The sequence below is a fragment of the Mercenaria mercenaria genome, chromosome 14, assembly GCF_021730395.1.
Source record: "Mercenaria mercenaria strain notata chromosome 14, MADL_Memer_1, whole genome shotgun sequence".
Classification (NCBI taxonomy): domain Eukaryota; kingdom Metazoa; phylum Mollusca; class Bivalvia; order Venerida; family Veneridae; genus Mercenaria; species Mercenaria mercenaria.
Window position 1 is genome coordinate 55,178,981 of NC_069374.1, and position 12,608 is coordinate 55,191,588.

Sequence of the window (12,608 nt, forward strand, 5' to 3'; positions counted from 1 at the left end):
CAAAATGGTTGTAAAGACAAGCACTAAAATGTCGATATTTTGGCTATAGAATGTACCTTAATGAATGTGTTTTCACAATTTAATCTGACTGGTGTAACCTCACTTTAATACATCAAATATATACTGTTCATACTACTACATTAATTTAACAATATATTATGACATTAAACACTTAATTTACATTTGCCTTATTCTTTTCCATTGAAAATCATTACGTTCATTCGTACGAACAGCAAAACAAAAGGCGAGAAAGTATCGTCACCGTTGCTTAGTAATAACGGACCGCTTTTTGACGACGTCCGCGTAGCCAGGGAGAATATTCCTTAGATGACATCGCAGTTGATCAGTATGGTATATATATATAGTTTTCTTCGGTGTTCATGAGAAATGAAGACACAATAAGATCAGAAAATTAAACATGGATTTTCCGACCCTTTTCTTTCGTTCATTTCGCATGAACACCGAAAAATATCATTTCACTTTTTTAATATATGTCACTGTCAGTTTGTAACTAGATACCAGTTTATTCTCATTTTTCTTTATGCAGATCATTTACAATTACTGTCATGGAAATACAAAAGAATTCAGCTATTTTGTGGTTCGTCTTTAATATTTGACCCCATGCCTAATCGTCCTAATGGACAAAGCGTCCAAGATTGATTGAATAACAATTATGTCATCTAATGTTTGTAATAAGAAGGCACGGCTAGGCCATAACGTAGCGTTAAATGGCAACTGAATTAAGCCAAAGGACGTAAGTGGTGGAAGAGACGAGCACTATGACATCGTAGATCTATTTTCATTTTCATATCTTTAATATTTCCGATTGATTTTGTACTTTTTCAATCAAAATAAAGGTTAATTTTGTTCACAGACAATGCTACCCCTAGCATGTCTGCCATAGCCCAAGTAGTTATCCGTTTTCCGTCTGTTAGTGTACCAAGCGAGTAGAGTAAAATGGTTTGTAATATAAAAAGGTTTGTCAGTGTACAAAATTGAGATCAAACAAATTCAAATGTCAGTCAAGTATGTCATCACATGATGCTAGATTGATAACCATAAGTATATAAATACACTACCCGCCGTGTGCGCAATATGTTAACTATGTAATTAGTGCAATATGAACGAAGACATTTGGATTGTAGCAGAATGAGTGTTATATGTGGATAAAATGTTTAGTAAGTACATTGTACTTTAAAATAAATTGTTCATCGTCATTAACATTATTATCATCGCCGCTCCCATCTTCATAATCACGATTGGGCCTCCGTAGCCGAGCGGATGGGGTCGCTGACTTCAAATTACTTGCCCCCAACTGATATGGGTTCGAGTATCTCTCGGGGCGGTGAAGTCTTCATGTGAAGAAGCCACCCAGCTGGCTTGCGGAAGGTCGGTTGTTCTACCCAGGTGCACGTTTGCTATAAAATAAAAAGTAAATTAAATTTATTAGTTTTCCCCGCCGAATGGCTTCGTTGTGGAATAGCAAAAATATCCGGCAAAAAGTTTAGAATGTTACTATGAAGCAAATAATCTTATTGGTCGGGATTAACAGAAAACAAATGTCTTAGGTGTACGTAATAAATGTATATTACATTTTGATCCTGACTAATGAAACTATTTTGGATGAAATATGCTGCTATAATAAGTTCAGCTTTTAGAATTATATGTAAGTTATCTGAAATGTGAACTTTAAGGGTAATTAGAATGAAATATTCTATTTCAATGAGCAGTTTGGCACATTTGAACATAAAAGAACAGATGTCCTTTAAATAGAACACAATCAAGTAAGAAATCTGGAACGTGGGTGGTGGAGGGGCTGGGGAATGGGTGGGTGTTTGTGGTTACAACTTCACTTGCTGATAAATATTCATGGAATGTTTAAAAAAGAATAAAAAAGAATGATTTTCTTAGTTGGGGATGGGTGGGTGGATGGTGGGGGAGGGGAGGAGTGTTTCCAGGTGAGTGTACAAAACATCACATGTTAATGATAGATATTGATGGAAAATAAAATAAAAAGAAAATGTTGGGGGTTGGAGTGAGGGACGGACAGACGGACGAAAAGACGTACGCCAAAGGACAACGCCAAAACTATATCCCTACGCCTTCACAGGGGGATGATAAATGGAGGGGCACCTTGGGTCTTTCTCGACCATCAAAGTTGGGAAGACGCCTGATTACCTATAAGTGTGTCGGTGCGAGGCGACGTGAAACCAACAAAAATAACCACAATTATCCTTTTCAACAGCATAAAGGTATATTATAATGGAAGTATTTTTCTAATCACTTTCGTAATGGTTGCGGCACCGATTCAAATGGAAAAGCTGTGAAGAAAAACATGTTAGGATGCGAATGCTTACAGTAACGCTATTGCAAATTGGTCTCTTTGAAGTTTTTCTAATGAATCAAGGGCATAATTAGTGACTAATGCCCTCGAAGCGTTACCAAAAATGCTACTGTTGTCTGTAATAATTATTCTAGAATATTGTAGGTATGAATCATTTTGTAACATTGACCTTAACCTGAGAGACCCGTTTTTAATATGGTTAACATTTGTGTGTATCTATTTTCAAATTCCTTGATAAATGTGTAAAAATTTTGACCAGACAAGAAAAAGACAATGTAAACATGCTACTTCTTAATTTGAACTTAACCTTAGAGCTAGGGGTCTTCAACATGGCACGTCTAATTATAGGAAACATTTTGCAATATAATGTTAAAACCCCTCCATCGATGGCAAAACAAAGGTATGGACTGGACAAGAAACAGACCATGTTAACCTTGAACATCTAAGTGTTACATTGACCCTAGACTTAGAGGTCTGATTTTGTACATGGCCCGTCGTCTTATTATTGTTAACATTTATGCCAAACACTTCCAAAATCCTCTTAATGAATGACAGGGTTATAGACTGTATATGAAACAGACCAGGTTAACGTTTGACTTCTAAGTGTGACCATAAAACTTGGAGCTAGGGGTCTGGGTCTTGCGCATGACGAATTGTCTTATTGTGGTAAATATTTATACCAAGTTATTCTAAAATTGGCCGGACACGAAACAAACCCTATCTTCTTCTTTTTGTTTGCGACTACACTGTCAGACCAGTAGCCTCGGTGAAACTTGTGGTTTGCCGCAGATCCTCAATGCCTCCATACAATTTCTGGTGGACTGAGGTATCTATCGGCCAAGTCGCAGCTCGCTCCTGGTCATGCCTTTTACATCTCTGAAGTATATGCTCCGCAGTCTGATCTTCTTCACCACATGGACAAGTTGGCGATGAGGTCAGTCTGTATTTCTTGTACATGTGAGCATTGAGCTTGTTGTACCTTGAGCGGAGCCTAACTATCTTTACTTATTCAGACCGATCAAGGAGATGAAAAGCATCTTCCTCCATCCTTGGTCTCGTTAGTGCCTTGGTGATGGTGACTTTCTCCTTGTAACTCACAGGTTCTGTTGGTTGTTCTGACTGAGCTCCTAGCTTAGCCAGTTTGTCTGCCTTTTCATTGCTTGCAAGTCCACAGTGGGATGGAATCCACTGAAGTGATACTTTGCAGGTTATACTCAGGCTCTGCATTCTCCTGGCTAGCTGCGGAGCTTTATTGTTGATCAAAGCTTCCATGACAGACAGTGCATCTGTGAGAAAGACGACTGAGGAGCTTTCTTCTGCCGAGTCTTCAACTATTGAGACGGCCTTCATGAGTGCTTCAATCTCTGCCTTGTAGCTGCTGGAGTGTTTTCCTGTGGCCGCATGTAGTGTTTCTCTCTTGCCAGATGGGTATCGAATGAAAATTCCTGCTCCTCTATCTTTGACGGCGCATGTGGCTGATCCGTCTGTATAGACATGAGTCCATGATTCCGGAGGATAGTCTTCACTGATCATAGCAAGTGTGAAGCTCTTCCGAATGCCTTCATCCTCTTGCTCCCCGCAGTCAAAAAGAGGAACAGCAAGTCTCACAGTCACTGAGGACAGGTCATTCGCTAGTGGGTTTATAATATCTTCACTACCTAGGGGAGTCGTTGGTATGTTCAGCTCAGTTTTGAACTCTCGGTTGAGTTTCTTTGCCTCATGTACGGAGCTGATTCTTTGTGTAGCCATCTAGCTTGGCTTTCATGGGATGGTCTTGAAAAGACCTGAACTTCTCTGCTTGAAGCAGAACCTTTGCATGTCTTCTGTCTTGTAACGGCTGTGTGCCTGTTAGCTTCTCCGTGAAGGAGATTGGTGTAGACTTTGTAGCACCTGTCATGATCCGCAATGCTGGTTTAAGCTCCCCAGTGGTGTTTTTGCCACTGACCGTTCCAAGGCGGTGCCCCACTGTGTTCCTTTGTTTGTTCGTTTTGTCCTTATGTGTTGGCTTTGTGTGTGTGCGCGTGTATGTGTATGTGTGTGTGTGTGCTTGTGGTGTACGCGTCTGCGTGCTGTGGGTTTCGTTTTGGGGAGGCTGCGTGTTTGGTACGTGGCATTCCCTGTTTGATATTTGTCTTTGTTTTTTTTTGGTTCTGGACCTTGTCTAAAGCCTGTTGGTTAGTTTTGGCAGTAGTGGACCAGGCAGTTGAGCTATACTCTACATGGGGTCTCACTGTTCCCTGATATACCGTCTTGAGTATTTGCTCATTTGCTCCCCACGTTGTTCCAGCAAGTTTGCGCATCATGGCAAGCTTCCTACGGGCCTTCCCTTTCTGCTTTACTAATGTGGGGCTTCCAGGTTAGCCGTTTGTCAAAGTCACTCCGAGGTATTTTGCCTCGTCTGCTTCAATCAGCAAAGTATTTCCAATCTTGATTTTCCCGCCCTCTGCTTTGACGACAGGGAGAATAGTGTGGTGGACGATTTCTCTGTATTGATCGATACACACCATTCTTCAGCCCAAGCTGAAAGCTTGTTGATGGCTTCTTGCATCCTGTATGTGGCTGTAGTGGCATGTTCTTCCTTACGCCATAACACCAGATCGTCAGCGTAGAGAGCAGCCTGAACTCCTTTCGGTAGTTCAGACACCAGATCATTGATGAAAAGCAAGAAGAGTGTAGGGGATAAGACTCTGCCCTGTGGGACACTATGACGCAACAGGAACTTCCTACTGCTGGCATGTTCTAAACTGACTCTTGCTCTCCTGTTGTGGAGGTATGACTTAATCCACCACAGCATGTGACCTCCTACTCCAGTCCCCATCAGCTTGACGAGGAGGCCATCAGTCCAGACTTAGTCAAACGCCCTCTGCAGATCAATCCATGCTGTAATTAGAGGTTAATACACGACAAGAGCCGGGCCGGGAGGTGATAATCGGCTCGGAAAATGAATAAAGCTCTCGGGCCATTATGAATTTCGGGCCGATTATCACCTCCCGGCCAGGCTCTTGCGTGTATTAATGTTTTTAATACATATGTTTTGTTGCACTACTCAAGGAAGGTAGAATAACAACTCCTGTCGATAGATTTCAATGGCTAAATAGTTTGGGGCACTCTTGTCGCAAAATCTGTATTTGTTCGTAGCCGGAAGCAATTTGGGGTTATAAGTGAGTTTAACAAATCGCCATTCTAAAAATGTGGAAGAACACATACTTTGAAGAAAAAAAAAGAGAAAAAAACTGCGATTTTATTTCTGGACAAGCTAGATATCTGGATCTATGTTTATGAAAAGCAAACATGCATTTTCCCTAAGAAGAAACCCGCAACTTCGTCGACATTGGTACGAATCATGCTGTTTTCCAACGCATACTTGAACACTGTTGAGACTCGGGACTCTGGCTCCAAAGTAGATCTAAATATGAGCATGTCATGTTTTATTACTAACTTTAAGCCAAGAATTGTAATTCTGCGATAAACAACGGTTTAACGTGTAGACCAGTGACAGACCATTATGATGTCTATGATGACGTTTAATGTAGCTACTGGTTTCACGCGCACGTGTTCACCGGGCGGATTATGATTATGAGTTTTCGGCCCGGGCCGATAAGTGATAATCAGTGCGTGAAAGCAATAACCTGCTGAAAACACATTCATTTTTGTTACTATATATAGTAACATATGTATTAAGCACGACTTTCTGCTCTTGGAAGGCGTCCTCTATCTCTTGTGATAGGTATGTGTGCGGAATTGTCTGAAGCCAGCTTGTTGCATTGCGAATAGGTTGTTAGTCTCCATGTACCACTTTTGGCGTGCATTCCCAATCCTCTCCATGGTCTTTCCAACACAGCTGGTTAGGCTGATTGGGCGGTAGCTTGCAGCCTTCTTTGGATCCTTCCCTTTCTTGTGGATGGGGATCATAAATGCCTCTTTCCATATCTGTGGAAGCAGTCCTTGTGTCCAGTTGTAGTTGTAAATTTCCAGGAGTTTGCAAATTGCTTCAGTGCCTAGATGGGTCAGCATTTCATTTGTGACTCCATCTGGTCCAGGAGACTTCTTTGTCTTCAACTGCTTAAGAGCTGTCTGTAGCTCATGCAGTTTAAGACCCTGCTTCATGCATTCTGGTGTCACTTGGCTTGTCCGCCTTTCCCTTTTTCTCTTCGGGCTTCCCTTTGCCGTTCCCTGCTGATGGGGATGTTGGAAACATCTTTGTAGTTAAAGGCAAAAGTGTTTGCCGCTTGTTTACCCGTCAACAGTTCACCATTCTCTTCCAGAGTTACTGAGCCTCTTCCTGTTTCTTCATCGTTCAGCTGTCTCGTCAATCTCCACAGCTTTTGGCCATTTCGCTCTAGGTTGAGCGAGGCTGTTTTGTTTCTCCAGCTTTTCCTCTGTGCTTCCCGTTTGTGCCTGAGGAATTTGGCCTTGGCTTGCTGTAGAGAGAGGTTACTTTATTGTGAGGGATTGTTTTCTGCTTCCTCCCCCTGGCTTCTGATAACTTTGCCTGTAGCTTCTCCAACTCATCACTCCAGTAGGGCTTATAGTCCTTTCTTGCTCCCCTTGGAATGGCGCTGTAAGCAGTCTTAAGTATACTAGCGTTGAAGTCTTTGACAACCCGGTTGATGTCTCTACCTTCCACTCTGATGTCTTTACAGAGCTCATCACTCAGACTTTGGTATAAGGTCCACCTGGCCTTCTTGTAGTTCCATCTGGGGATGTTAGGTGAAGTAGAGTACGTTGGACTGGACGGTGGTCGCTACCTCCTAGTTGTTCATTGACTTCCCGCTTGACATGTCTATGTTTGTCATCAGTACATAAAGCAAGATTAGTTGTTGATGTTGTTCGCCAGCTTCTGGAGTAAAAAGTTCGGGGATCATATGGCTTGTTGATGAGGTTTATCTTGTTATCATCTTGCCAGGTCTCCACTTCCTCTCCACGTTTATCCTGGTGGTCATATCCCCAGCTTTGTGAGTGACTGTTAAAGTCTCCTACAATGATGAACCTGGTTTCATCAGTTGTAACTTTGTCGAGGGACAGAGCTTTGTCACTTGGAGAGTATATGTTCACAAGTTTCAAACTGAACTCCTTCTTTCTGAGGTTCAGAACCTGGAACTCGGAGTCATCCATATGCGTGTTGGTCTGGACAGCGCTGATGTTGTTCCTGACCAATGCCATGATGCCTCCTTTTCGTCTGCCAGTTCTGTCACAGCGAAACACTGGTATCCTCTGACCTTGAAGGATTTCTCTGGCTGTAGGTGAGTTTCCTGAATGCAACAGACATTAATGTCTTTCTCATGGAGGATATGCTCAAGTTCATCTTTCCTGTTGAAGACACCCTCCGCATTCCAATGCATCAGCCTGAAAGGTTGATGCGAATTGGTTCTTCTTCTTGGTATGTTCCTCCTTCTTCTCTTTGCATGTTGTGGAGTGAAGGAGGGACCCCCAGTAGCTGTGGGTGGACTCTGTCGAGGCTCTGAGCCCGGCACTGAATCCCCCTGGAGGGACCTGAGATTCAGCACCATATTTTTGAATACCGGATGGCTGTGTAGTCATAGCAATATTGCATGGTGCTGTGGTTCGTTAAGAGAGTGCCAATGACCCAGCACCTCTGTCTTTAACTCTCTAGGTTTCTTTCGGGGTTTCCTCACCCTTAGTTCCGAGTTAAAACCCTATCCTGGGAACACAGGAGCTATAGCTGGGGGTCTGTTCATAGGCACAGGGGCGTGTCCACACACCGGTGGGCTTGGCATGCCACATTTCTGGGGGCAGACCTCCTCCGAGTCCCCTGCAGTTCTGCCTGAGGCCGCAAGGTGCTCAGTTACCGTGTGGCGCCAACTCGGAGGCACTGCAAAAGGGCTTGTCTGCAGAGAGGCTATGTACTGGCAGGGAAGACTTACGCACTCGGCTCCTTTTTCACCAGAAGGCTAGCCAGTGGTGGAGGCTGAAAGCGGAAGATGACAGGCACACAACACACAGCACACCACACTTGACGCATCAGCAGACCAATTGCCACACAAACAAACCCTATTAAACATTGACCTCTAAGTGTGACCTTCACCTTGGAGGTATGGATCTGGGTCTTGCACATGACACATCGTCTCATAGTCCCTTCATTGATGGCAGAGTAACAGCCAGGACAGGAATTCGCACTCACACACGCACGCACGTACGCACACATTTAAATATGCTCACCTACGGGCATATAAAATATGTGTTTCGATTGTGAATGGTTTCATTTTCTTGAAGTCATTTATATGCATGTTTATATTGGTACGGATCCTTGCTAAAGTTTAAAACGTAGGTCTGTTATCTGGTACACACACCTGTCATTAATGTTCATCCATAATTGAGTACTGCAGTAACAAATATGGTTTAACAAAAAAAAGCAAATCACTTTGGTTCTTTCGCGAGAAGATCTAGAAACAAGAACAAAACAAAACGTGACACGGCTGGTTGTAGGACATTTGGCCCCTCTCCCACCCCCAGGACATTTGCCAACCAATGTAAAAATGTAAAAATGAACTGTTGGACATTTGCCATCCCTCCCCCCCCTAGTTGAAACGGCAGATAGGACATTTGCCCCCCCCCCCAACCCCCATTGCTTAATTTTGGATTGGACATTTGCCCCCCCCCCCCCGCCCAAATTAGTTTTTTCTTATATGCCAGTATATGTAACTGTATTTTTGTTGTTTTATTATCAAAATTTACAGGCATTTTTAGTAAAAAATGTTTTATTGATAATAATTTGATAAATATGTTAATTACTTTCAGGTGTTAAGGCAAATAATAGCATATTATTGAGTAATAAAAGTGCTCATAACAGTGTTGTAATTTCTTAATTAGTGCAATGTTTTAACACTTAAACACTCAGACTTGTTAATTTGGCAATTACCTACTACAAAATTGTATAAAACAAAGACATTGTCCCCAAAAATATGATGAATTTCTTGTACCAAGTTCCTAAAAAAATACTAGGGGACAAAAATATTGGCAGGGTGGGGAGCAAATGTCAGTTTCAGAAATAAGCACTGGGGGCAAATGTCCTATCTACCATTTCAGCTGTCAAGTAGTCCACTTTTTCATGGGTGGGGGGTAGTGGGGGAGGGGGAGCAAATGTCCGGATCCCGACACGGCCGACTTGCCAATGGACAAATAGCGATGTTTTTTGTTTGTTTTCATTTATTTTACTTATTTTATTTTTTTACCTTAATGCGCACAAAAAGCAAGCATAAAGTCGTCCATTAGTTCGCAGTTCTTGTCTGAAGTATTCTCAGACCGCTGATTGAATTTTTGTGAATCTTTATAGAAAGCTTAACTATCATAGGGAAATTCGCAAATTCCTGTTGCACCGAGTTACTGTCCATTAATTAGTTAACAATAATATACTATAGTACAATTTTCATACAAAGTGTTACTCACCAACCACTGGTTGGAAATTAACGAATCTGACAGGAAATTTCAATATCAAATGGAACTGCGCATATTATCTTCGCGTTCCGGTCGAATGACTTTGCATGTAGTTATTGCCCTTTAATTATTCAACAGAAGTATATTATAGTACAATTACTCTCCGGGGTATTTCTCAGCCATCACCAGCTCGAATTTCATATGAAACTTCACTGTCCAGGGGCGTCGAAAGATGTTTGATATTCGGGCCGCAAAGGGTGGGGGGGGGGGGGGGGGGGGTAATACCCTCACCCGTAAGGGGGTAGGATACGGGGGTATCCCCCGGAATATAAAAAAACAACAAAAAACAAAAAACAACAACAACAAAACAACAGGATTAAAACTGGCGAGTTCTAATGCATTTTGGGGTACTGAATCGCATCTAAAGTATCAAGTAAATTCTTACTATTTACATGACCATAAGCAAAATAAACCCTTATCGTAATATATAATAAGTAACGCAATACAAAGAATACATGTAAGTTTTTTTGTATTTAATACACTGAACAAAATTATTTATTTTACATTAAATAAACGTAGTTCAATGTGAGACGAATTAACGTCAACTGTTACGTACGAGAACAGTGGTGTGATTGGACTTATTCAATCTCTTAAAACTTTCCAGAAATGGTATGACGTGAATCTTTGCTGTTATATCTCTACAGATATTACATAACTTAAACTTCATTTCTTATTAGCTCATCTGAGCAATGTTTTTCTGATCGCTCGATGTCCGGCGTCCTGTCGTCTGTCTGTCGTCTGTCGTCCGTCAACATTTAGCTTGTGTATGCGATAGAGGCTGTATTTTTCAACTGCTCATGAAATTTGGTCAGAATGATTACCTTGAAGAAATCTAGGCCAGGTTTGAAAATGGGTCATCTGGGGTCAAAAACTACGTCACTAGATCAAATCAAGGAAAAACCTTGTGTATGCAATAGAGGCTGTATTTTTCAATTGATCTTCATGAATATTGGTCAAAATGATTACGTTGATGAAATCTAGGCCGAGTTTGAAAATGGGTCATCGTGGGTCAAAAACTAGGTCACTAGGTTAAAAAGAAAAGCATTGTTTATGCGATAGAGGCTGTATTTTTCAATTGATTTTCATGAAATATGGTCAGAATGATTGCCTTGATGAAATCTAGGACGAGTTTAAATATGGGTTATCTGGGGTCAAGAAGTAGGTTACTAGGTCAAATCAAGGAAAAGCCTTGTGTATGCGATAGAGGCTGTAGTTTTCAATTGATCCTTATGAAATTTGGTCATAATGATTGCCTTGATGAAATCTAGGTCAAGTTTAGATATGGGTCATCTAGAATTAAAAACTAGGTTACTAGGTCAAATCAAGGTAAAACCTTGTGTATGCGATAGAAGCTGTGTTTTTCAGTTGATCTTCATGAAATTTGGTCAGAATGATTGCCTTGGTAAAGTCTAAGTCATATTCGAATATGGGTCATCTGGCGTTAAAAACTAGGTCACTAGGTCATATCAAATAAAATACTTGTTTAATCTCAAGAGACCACATTTTTGGTCCAAGTCTAATGAAAATTGCCCAGAATATTTGTTTCCATGAAATCCCTAGGTCAAACATGTTTAGACTGTTATGGTGTGTTTCACATGTGAGCGACCTAGGGCCATCTTGGCCCTCTTGTTTAGTATAAAATATTAACTTTTGAGTAAAAATGATTTATAAAATTAATTCTTTTAATCTTAAATTTAATATACTGTACAAAATATTGGGTCCGCAGAACTGCGGCCCCCACTGTTACGTTTACAAATAATTGTTCTTGAGGAAATTATAGAGGCCGCTACCGCGGCCCCTGCGGCCCCAGTTCGTACGCCCTTGCTGTCAAGAGGAGATGCATAAAAAGTATAACATTCATATTATGATTTGATGATTTTTCACCGAGATATTGCCAAATGATTATTCAACAGTAGTATACTATAATACAATTCTTGTCTGGAGTATTTCTCAGTAATGACAGGTTGGAATTTAGAAATACTTAATATGAAGTTTAACTATTAAGAGGAGATGCACATATTTTCTTCGTATTTCGGTCAGACGACTTTGGATATTTAACATAAGTTAACCATAGCGCCACCATATTCAGGAGTATTTCTCAGCGACTACTGCCTGAAATTCAATAGAAACATAGAATGTGTCACTCTCAAGAAGAGTAGCACATACTTTTCTATAAGATATTACTGTTTGATTACACAACATCGGTAAGCTATATGTGTCCATTCAGTAAATAGCACACTTGTTCAAATAATTTGCAAGTTTCGGGAATCATCCATATCGTTCTTTTTCCCGTAAAATAATACACCTATGAGATCGTTTGCTTTCGCATTTTATGTTTGGAACAAAAATCATTTGTATGCTTCTGTCTCGATGTGACTAAGAAATTCCGCAAATGTAACTAAGCTAGTATTATTAATAAGTCAACACTACAAGTCATGATAATGAAGCTCTCGAATGATTCCTCATGTTTCATTTTTTTTCCTCGAGTTAAAACAAAATTTAGGGTTCCAGCTTTGTATTTATGTTTATTGCAACATCTGTTGTCAAATACTTCATAAATATTACAGTAATATAATAATCTATTTAGATTTAAAGTTCTTGAGTTCTTATAACCGGTAAGGTAATATTTTGTCTGATTTCTACATTTAGATATCGCGAATTATTACATACTCGTTTCTATTCCCCGTTAAATTACACTGGTACCGGAAACGTCAATATTTTTCCATACACTGACGCCTGAATTTCATATCGAGTGCGTGACATAATTCAGTGTGTGTTGTTGCACTATTTTTTTTTCTATTTAGTTCAG

At 40.7% G+C, this 12,608-nt stretch overlaps 1 protein-coding gene across 1 annotated transcript in view; it reads left to right on the forward strand.

Annotated features, from left to right (window-relative positions):
* Positions 1-1,097: 1,097 nt before the first annotated feature.
* Positions 1,098-12,608, forward strand: part of LOC123527553 (uncharacterized) — a 78,820-nt gene continuing 67,309 nt past the window's right edge. Inside the window, exon 1 of the mRNA XM_045307078.2 lies at positions 1,098-1,178. The gene's annotated coding sequence lies outside the window, so the exon portion shown is untranslated. The remainder of the gene's footprint in view (positions 1,179-12,608) is intronic.